Below are 9,640 nucleotides of genomic sequence, written 5' to 3'. Positions count from 1 at the left end.
CTAGGAGCTTGGTGAAGGCATTCGTCAGTCTTACCCACCACTGCCCACGCACAACCCCACAGCGAAATGCCTGGCATGTAGAAAGCGCTCCACAAACACTCCTCCCAGGCTCTTCTTCACTCGGTAGCCGGCAACAGCCGACACGGCTCCCCTCGCTGAGGCTCCAGCTCACCCAGCACGTTCCCACCTCAAGGACTGGGCACTGCTCCCCCTTCTGCCTGAAGCATTCCTCTCCCAATTTTTCTATTTTTAATTTTTGTTGTGATAATTAAATTTTATGTTTTTGGAAAAGTTTTACATATAAATATACATTTTTTTAAGTAGAAAGAGTAGAACATGATCCGTAAAGGTGAAACCCTATCTCCACTCCCTAGAAGTTCCTATTGAGCAATTCTCAAATATCTTTCTAGAAATACTCTATGCATGCATGGATGTATACTTTTCTCACATAAATGGTAGCAAACTATACACAGTTCTTCCCTTAATTTTTTTAACTTAACACTACATCACAGGGAGCTTTCCTTATCTGCCACGCCAACCAGTACAGACACACCTGATTCTTGTTAACTGTTCCATATTTATCCATTGAGGATCCTACAAGTTTAACAGATGCCTGTGGCTAGACATTTGGGTTGTTTCCAGTCTTTCCACGATAACAAACAGGGTTTCCGGGAACATTACTATTATTATTGACTTATAATTCATATACCATAAGTTCACCCTTTTAAAGTATACAATTCAAGGGTTTGGGATTTTAGTATATTCACAAAGTTGTACAACTACTACCACTATCTAATTCTGGGAACATTCTTTTAAAAAAAAAAAGTTTATTTATTTATTTTTTTAAAAGTTCCAACTCACTTCTTTTTTTTAAATTTATTTATTTATTTATTTATTTTTGGCTGCGTTGGGCCTTCGTTGCTGCCCGCGAGCTTTCTTTAGTTGCGGTGAGCAGGGGCGACTGTTTGTTGCGGTGCATGGGGTTCTCACTGCGGTGGCTTCTCTTGTTGAGGAGCACAGGCTCTAGGACGCGCGGGCTTCAGTAGTTGTGGCTCATGGGCTCTAGAGCACAGGCTCAGTAGTTGTGGCCCACAGGCTTAGATGCTGCGCGGCATGTGGGATCTCCCCAGAGCAAGGCTGGAACCCGGGTCCCCTATATCGGCAGGCGGATTCTTAACCACTGCGCCACCAGGGAAGCCCCTTTAATATTTACTTTATTTATTTATTTAGTTGCACCAGGTCTTAGTTGTGGCTCTCTGGCTCCTTAGTTGCGGCATGCATGTGGGATCTAGTTCCCTGACCAGGGATCGAACCCAGGCTCCCTGAATTGGGAGCCTGGAGTCTTAACCACTGCGCCTCCAGGGAAGTCCCTGGGAACATTCTTGAACACATATTTTTATGGCCTTGCCTGAATGTGTCAGCAGGAGGCACTTCTAGAGGTGCGGTGGATAAGCTTTAGGGAGATGATTACTTCCAATGGGAAAAAGGGTGGGTCTTATTTATTACCCAGAAGCAAAAGCTCCAGGCCTAGAGGCTTGGGATCTCTGCATTACCCTCTCCACGCTGAGCACATGCCTATGGCAATGACCACCTTGTCCCTTAGAGAAAATTAGGTCCATCTGGATTTTCACACATTGGATTTGCTTAAAGCGGGCTAGGCCCCTAAATAGTCCAGTTAGAACAGGCTAATGATGGGAAATGCCCCAGTCACGTATGGACTGTAATGACTCCCTTCACAGACCTTACTGTTGTGCCGTTGTGTGGTCCTTTAAAAAACTAAATCCGGTAATGTCTTTCCACTGTTCTGAAATTCTCAAAAAAAAAAAAAAAAGTACAGCCTAAATAAACTGTAATGGCTAGCATTTCACTCAGAGTAGAAGCCAAAATCCTTAAGTCCCTACAAAGGCCTGCCAGGTCCTACACGATCTCGTCCCCGCACACCTCTTGGATCTCATCTCCCAGCCCTCTCCCTCTCACTCTGCTCCAGCCACACTGGTCCCCTGGCTGATTCTCCAGCTCACCCAGCACATTTCCACCTCAAGGACTTCACCCTGCTCCTCCCTCTGCCTCAAGCATTCCTCTCCCAGATATTGCATGATTCCTTTCCTCACTTCATTCCCACTCTGCTCCCTTGGCATCCCTTAGAGAAACCTTCTTTGATCTCTCTATAGAAAATTGTACCCCAGGGACTTCCCTGGTGGTCCAGTGTTTAAGAATCCGTCTTGCAATGCAGGGGATGCCGGTTCGATCCCTGGTCAGGGAACTAAGATCCCACATGCCGAGGGGCAACTAAGCCTGCGCTCCACAACTAGAGAGAAGCCTGCGCACTGCAACAAAAGATCCCAGGTGCCGCAACTAAGACACAGTGCAGCCAAAAAATAAATAAATAAATAAATGTTAAAAAAAAAGAAAGAAAATAGCACCCCAGAACTTTCTAGCCTATATTCTACTCTTTTTCCATAACAGTTATCGCCAACTGACATATATTTATTTCTTTACTCTTTCTGCCCCCTCTAGAATTTTAATCTCCCAGAGAAAAATACCTTTGTCTTTTCTGTTCACTGCATGTTGCTATAACACTGTAGGTAATCAATAAATATTGATGGACTAAATGAATGAGTAGCTTTCACTGAGGCACAAAACAAAGATTAGAAAAAGTCTAAACGGCAGGGGAGGGGGGAATGAGCAGAGGATCTGAAGAGACAATTCACAGAAAAGGAGAATACAAGTGATTTGTAAACATCTGGCAAGATGTTCAGCTTCACTCATAATAAAAGAAATGCAAATTAAAACTTGTGAGTTACCATCTTTCACCTATCAGATTAACAAAGATCAAAAAGCTTGTTACTTCTCCATGTTAGCAAGGGTGTGGAGAAACAGGTCCTCTCATACACTGTTGGTGAGAATGAAAATTGGTGAAAGGTTTGTGGAGGACAATTTAGCAGCATCTAAATCTTGAAAGCATATTCTCTGGTTTAGCAATTCCTTGTCTAGAAATTGATCCTGCAGGTTTATTTGCTCAAGTATACAAAGATGTGGGTATTCACTGCAGCACTCCTTGTTCTAGTAAAAGACTAAAAAGAACGTAAATGTCCATTGATGGAGACTGGTTAAATATATTATGGTATAGCCTTACAATGGAATACTATGTAGAGACTAAAACGGAGATGGATTTCTGTGTGCTGAAATGGAATAACCCACAAGAGATTGTTAGTTGAAAACAGCAGTGTGCTGAATAACATGTACTATATGTAAACATTTGTTTCAAAGAAAGAAAAAAAGGAATTGTTCTGCAGAAACAAACAAGAAATCAACATGATGTCTCCGGGGAAGGGGAAATGGAGCCGGGTACAAGCCCTCAGGGGAAGGAAGGAGACTTTTTATTCTACCTTTTTTAATAAGCTACAAATTTTTATGTTAATTACCCTGGGCATAAAAGCAGCTAATACATGCACATGAGACAAAAATCCAAAGACACAAAAGGATAAATAATAAAAAGTAAGTCTCTGCTAAAAAAAAAAACACAAAACACCCAGAACAAAAAACACAATGATGGGGGTACATCAAAGGTACACAAGAGCCAACTGAAAACTGGAGTGTAATAATTAAAGTAGTACTAGTGTTTAACCTAAAGTATAAAATGAATATCCATGAATCCATCATAATATAAATAAATGGTTGAATAAATAAATTCTTACCGTACAGAAGAATTCCAAATAGTTTATGTAGATATTTTTGCCCTCAAGGAGGTGGAGCATAATTTCTCAACTCCTGTAGTATGGGCTGCGCATAGTGACTTCCTTCCTAAGAGGAGAATAGGGAAAGGAGGAAAAGAGTAATTTTACAGTGGAATCTGACCAGCACTACCTCAGCCAGGTGATTAAAGTTAACATCAACAGTGATAAATCATCTTGGGCCTTCCCTGGTGGTCCAGTCATTAGGACTCCGTGCTTCCACTGCAGGGGGCACGGGTTCGATTCCTGGTCAGGGAACTAAGATCCCGCATGCTGCATGGTGCCGATAAATAAATAAACACAACCTGAAAAAATTGCAAATTAAAAAAAATGATAAATCATCTTGAAGGCAGGTACCCTTGATATGATGAGATGAAAATGGCATTTTACCTCTGCCTACTCCCCAAACCTATAACCTCTAGTCTACTTCTAGGGAAAACAACATACAAATCTCAATTAAGGGACATTTTATAAAATACCTGACCAGTAATCCTCAAAGTTGTCAAGATCATCAAAAACAAGGAAACCTGGGATTTCCCTGGTGGCGCAGTGGCTAAGAATCTGCCTGCCAATGCAGGGGACACGGGTTCGAGCCCTGGTCCGGGAAGATCTCACATGCCTCGGAGCAACTAAGCCCGTGCATCACAACTACTGAGCCTGCGCTCTAGAGCCTGTGCGCCACAACTACTGAGCCCGTGAGCCACAACTACTGAAGCCACTGCAATGAGAAACCCACACACCACAACAAAGAGTAGCTCCCTCTCGCCACAACTAGAGAAAGCCCGCACACAGCAACGAAGACCCAGCACAGTCATAAATAAATAAATAAATAAATAAAATTAAAAATAAAACCACTACATTATGCCAAAAAAAAAAAGAAAGAAAGAAAGAAAAGAAAACAAGGAAACCTGGAAAACTCACAGTCAAGAGAAGCCTAAGGAGACGTGATGACACTGGGACAGACAAAGGGCATTAGGTAAAAACTAAGGAAATCTGAATAAAGTATAGACTTAATAATAATAATGTATCAGTACTGATTCATTAATTGTAACAAACATGAGATGTTAATAGAGGACTGAGTGGGGGGACATATAGGAACCCTCTGTACAATCTTTGCAATTTTTCTGTAAATCTAAAACTTCTGAATAATAAAGTTTATTTTTTTAACATCTCCACATAACAATGTCTCCTTTCTTCTCCTGAATCCGTAAGTCATATAACTTCTCTGAACTTCAATTTCCCCATCTTGAAATAGGGAAATTATTTTGAATCCTTCCAACTACAATCAATAACAACACTCTCATTTAGTGAATGAATGTTCACTGTGTACTAAAATCTGTGCTAGGCACCCTTTACATGCATTATTCCTGTGTAACCATCACAGTGAAACTGTGGGCTAAGATTGTCATTTTTCTTCTTTGTCCACCATGGAAAGAGGCTGCAACTAGACCAAGACACAGAGCTTTGGTTGGTGGAAACCAAATTCAAACTCCGTTATATCTGATGTAAAAGGCTCTAAACCTGTGTTCTTCACTGGCTCAGATCCCTCCTTCCCTCTTCTATGCCCGTTGGTAGATGCTTCCCATCCCAAAGCCTGTTTTTTTTTTTTTTTTTTTTTTTAATGAGTAAAGTTAGCAATATTTTCTTCATTCATTCTTTTTTTTTTAAATTTATTTAATTTATTTTTTTATGGCTGTGTTGGGTCTTCGTTTCTGTGCGAGGGCTTTCTCTAGTTGCGGCAAGTGGGGGCCACTCTTCATCGCGGTGCGCGGGCCTCTCATTACCACGGCCTCTCTTGTTGCAGAGCACAGGCTCCAGACGCGCAGGCTCAGTAACTGTGGCTCACGGGTCTAGTTGCTCCGCGGCATGTGGGATCTTCCCAGACCAGGGCTCGAACCCGTATCCCCTGCATTGGCAGGCAGATTCTCAACCACTGCGCCACCAGGGAAGCCCCCCAAAGCCTGTTTTGAAAGATGTGCCTCCCCAGCAAACTGCTTGTAACTAAGCATTCTCTTTCATCAATCTCTAAAAATCTCTTTCTTAAGGTTTCTTTCTTTTTTTCTTTAAATTTTTATTGTAGTATAGTTGATTTACAATATTGTGTTAGTTTCAGGTGTACAGCAAAGTGAATCAGTTATGCATATACATATATGCACTCTTTTTTAGATTCTTTTCCCATATAGGCCATTACAGAGTATTGAGTAGAGTTCCCTGTGCTATACAGTAGGTCCTTATTAGTTATCTATTTTATATATAGTAGTGTGTATATGTCCACCCCAATCTCCCAACTTATCCCTCCACACACCCCCCACCCCCTTATCCCCTGGTAACCATAAGTTTTCTACATCTGTAACTCTATTTCTGTTTTGTAGATACATTCATCTGTACCCTTTTTTTAGATTCCATGTATAAGTGATATCATATGATATTTGTCTTTCTCTGACTTACTTCTCTCAGTATGACAGTCTCTAGGTCCATCCATGTTGCTGCAAAATAGCATTATTTCACTCTTTTTTATGGCTGAGTAATATTCCATTGTGTATGTGTACCACATCTTCTTTATCCATTCTTCTGTTGATGGACATTTAGGTTGCTTCCATGTCCTAGCTATTGTAAATAGTGCTGTGATGAACACTGAGGCGCATGCATCCTTTCGAATTATGGTTTTCTCTGGATATATGCCCAGGAGTGGGATTGCTGAATCATATGGTAGCTCTAGTTTTAGTTTTTTAAGGAAGCTCCATACTGTTCTCCATACTGGCTGTACCAATTTACATTCCCACCAACAGTGTAGGAGGTTTCCCTTTTCTCCACACCCTCTCCAGCATTTATTGTTTGTAATTTTTTTGGTGATGGCAATTCTGACCTGTGTGAGGTGATACCTCATTGTAGTTTTGATTTGCATTTCTCTAATAATTAGTGATGTTGAGCATCTTTTTAGCCATCTGTATGTCGTCTTTGGAGAAATGTCTATTTAGGTCGTCTGGCCATTTTTTTGATTGGGTTATTTGTTTTTTTGATATTGAGCTGCATGAGCTGCTTGTACATTTTGGAGATTAATCCCTTGTCGGTTGCTTCATCTGCAAATATTTTCTCCCATTCTGAAGGTTGTCTTTTCATTTTATTTATGGTTTCCTTTGCCATGCAAAAGCTTTTAAGTTCTTTTTTACGGTTTCTGATCAGAAAGGCATCACCAGCAATGACAGCAATCGTTCTTGGAGCATGTACCCTGTGCCAGGCACAGTTCTAAGAACTTTACGCTTACTAACGTAGCAAATTCATACATTAATGGTAGAAGAAACCATTAAAACTCCAGGTTCATATATTGTTGGTGGGAATGTAAAATAGTTCAGCCACTTTGGAAACTAGTTTGGCTGTTCCCCAAAATATTAAATGTAGAGCCACCATATGACCCAGCAATTCCACTCCAAAGTATATACCTAAGAAAATTGAAAACATGCCTTCATACAAAAACTTGCACACAGATATTCACAGCAGCATTATTCATAACAGTCAAAAGAAACAACCCAAATGTTCATCAACTGAAGAATGGATAAAAACAATGTGGCATATCCATACAATGGTGAATGTTACTTGGCAATAAAATGGAAAGAAGTGGGCTTCTTTGGTGGTGCAGTAGTTAAGAATCTGCCTGCCAATGCAGGGGACACGGGTTCGAGCCCTGGTCTGGGAAGATCCCACATGCCGCGGAGCAACTAAGCCCGTGTGCCACAACTACTGATCTTGCGTGTCTGGAGCCTGTGCTCCGCAACGAGAGGCCGCGATAGTGAGAGGCCTGTGCACCGCGATGAAAAGTGGCCCCCGCTTGCCACAACTAGAGAAAGCCCTCGCACAGAAACGAAGACCCAACACAGCCAAAAAATAAAGTGAAATTCTTTTTAAAAGAAAAAAAAAACGGAAAGAAGTACTGATGCAAGCTACGACAGGGATGAACCTTGAGACCACAATGCTAAATGAAAGAAGCCAGTCATAAAAGACAGGTTGAATTGTAGCGTACGTGAATTATATATCAGTAAATTTGTTTTTAAAACCCTCCATTTTGCAAATAAGGAAACCATGGCACCGAAATGAGCACACTGCTTAAGATTACACAGCTACTCTGCTGAGCTCATTCAGAACAAAGAAACACATTTCCAAATAGCAGCCTGATGGTGAATGATTTGGGTTTTGTTTTGTATTTCCCCAATGTTGACAGTCGTTTCTGGACTCCCCTTTTACCTCTGCCTAAGGAACTGCATAAGTTAGGGTCAGAGCCAGAGATGGGTCAATGGAAGACAATGGTTATTGAGGATAGGCCCTAACAAGGTAGCCCTTGGGATTCTTTCCCTTTACTCTTTCTTCTCGTATGAGTTTATTGCTCCTCTCTCACAGTAGCATGTAAGCTCCAGGAAAGCTGGGCTTTTGTTTTGTTTACCTCTGTATCCCCAGCCACTAGTTCAGCGCCTGGCATGATAGATGAAGCGAATAGCAGTTGAAAGAATAAAAGGCAGTGCAGACAGGGAATCAGACAGAGGGAGGTTTCTGACTTTGGTGCTGGTGAAACTCTCAGAGGTGGAAATGGAGTAGGGGTGGGGTGGTGTGCAGCATCAGAGATCTGAGGTACTTGCGGGAGAGATCTAGGAGAGGTTGGATATACGTATCTAGAAAATATTTCACTGAGAATTCCATACCCAAATGCTTACAGGGACCAGGGAAGTGCCCTGAATCATGCCAATGCCCCATTCCTAGACAATAGAGTGGAAAGGACAGTGCCAGTCTGGAGAGAATACGCCCCATCTCAAGTGACAGTCATAGGGAGAGCAGGTACAATGTTAACAGATTTTTGGATTTTTCAAGAGAAGCTGAAAACAAGGACTGCCAGGTGAAATATTGTCTGCAAGCCAAGTTTCTCCTGGTCAACCTGTTTCTGACTTGTCGGAGCAAGGTAGACTTGAGTCCTCCCTAGAAGTCTTGGGTATGTGTGGTGGTAGCAGAAGAGTGTTGGATGCATCTTTCTTAAGGTAATGGGTATACTCGGAACAAGTCAATTCTGGGTGGCTCGGGTGGGAGCCAGCTTCTCTAGCTCAGTTTAGTTGTCACTTGTTTTTTAATGATTACATCAAAGAATGATGTTAAGTGTAAAAAGATAGTTGTAAAATAGTACATTTCACAGGATCCCATTTTTTTCATAATATTTTGAGCATACAGTTAGTAAAATAACTGGAGGAATATGCCCAACAGTTAACAGTGGCCATCTCTGAGGAATGGGATTATGAGGCACTTCCTCTTTGTACTATGTATTTCTGTGTGTTTGAACTGTTTTATAATGACCATGTATAAAAGAAAAACCAATACTGATTTTTAAAAAATTATAGATCTTTTATCTTTTCTAACATTAACTACTATGCATGTTCATATATATGTGCAGGTAAACACAAATACCAAATGATTGACAGTGGTTACCTCGGGAAGGGTGCAGGGCTGGGGTATGTTGACACGTAAACGGGAGATCTAGTTTTGCTGTCTTTATTGCTTGAATCTTATACACAGTTGACCCTGGGGTATTGATTCCAGGACCTGCCATGGATACCAAAATCCTCAGATGCTCAAGTCCCATAGTTAGCTCTCCATATCTGTGGTCCCACATCCACAGATTCAACCAATCACTGATCATGTGGTACTGTATGAAGTATTTATTGGGGAAAAAACCACGTATAAGTGGACCTGTGCAGCTCAAACCCGTGTTCAAGGGTCAACTGGAATATGTACTCCTGGACTGTAGAAAAATGTGAAGAACTTCAGTGCCCAACACTCCAATCCACCCATCCAGAAGTAGAACAAATTGCCCAGGTGGGAAGGAGGAGAAAACCTTCATCAGGACATGGACAATATTGTCCTCATCCCTC

The sequence above is a fragment of the Eubalaena glacialis genome, chromosome 13 (genome assembly GCF_028564815.1).
Source record: "Eubalaena glacialis isolate mEubGla1 chromosome 13, mEubGla1.1.hap2.+ XY, whole genome shotgun sequence".
Classification (NCBI taxonomy): Eukaryota; Metazoa; Chordata; class Mammalia; order Artiodactyla; family Balaenidae; genus Eubalaena; species Eubalaena glacialis.
This window is presented reverse-complemented; position numbering follows the sequence as displayed.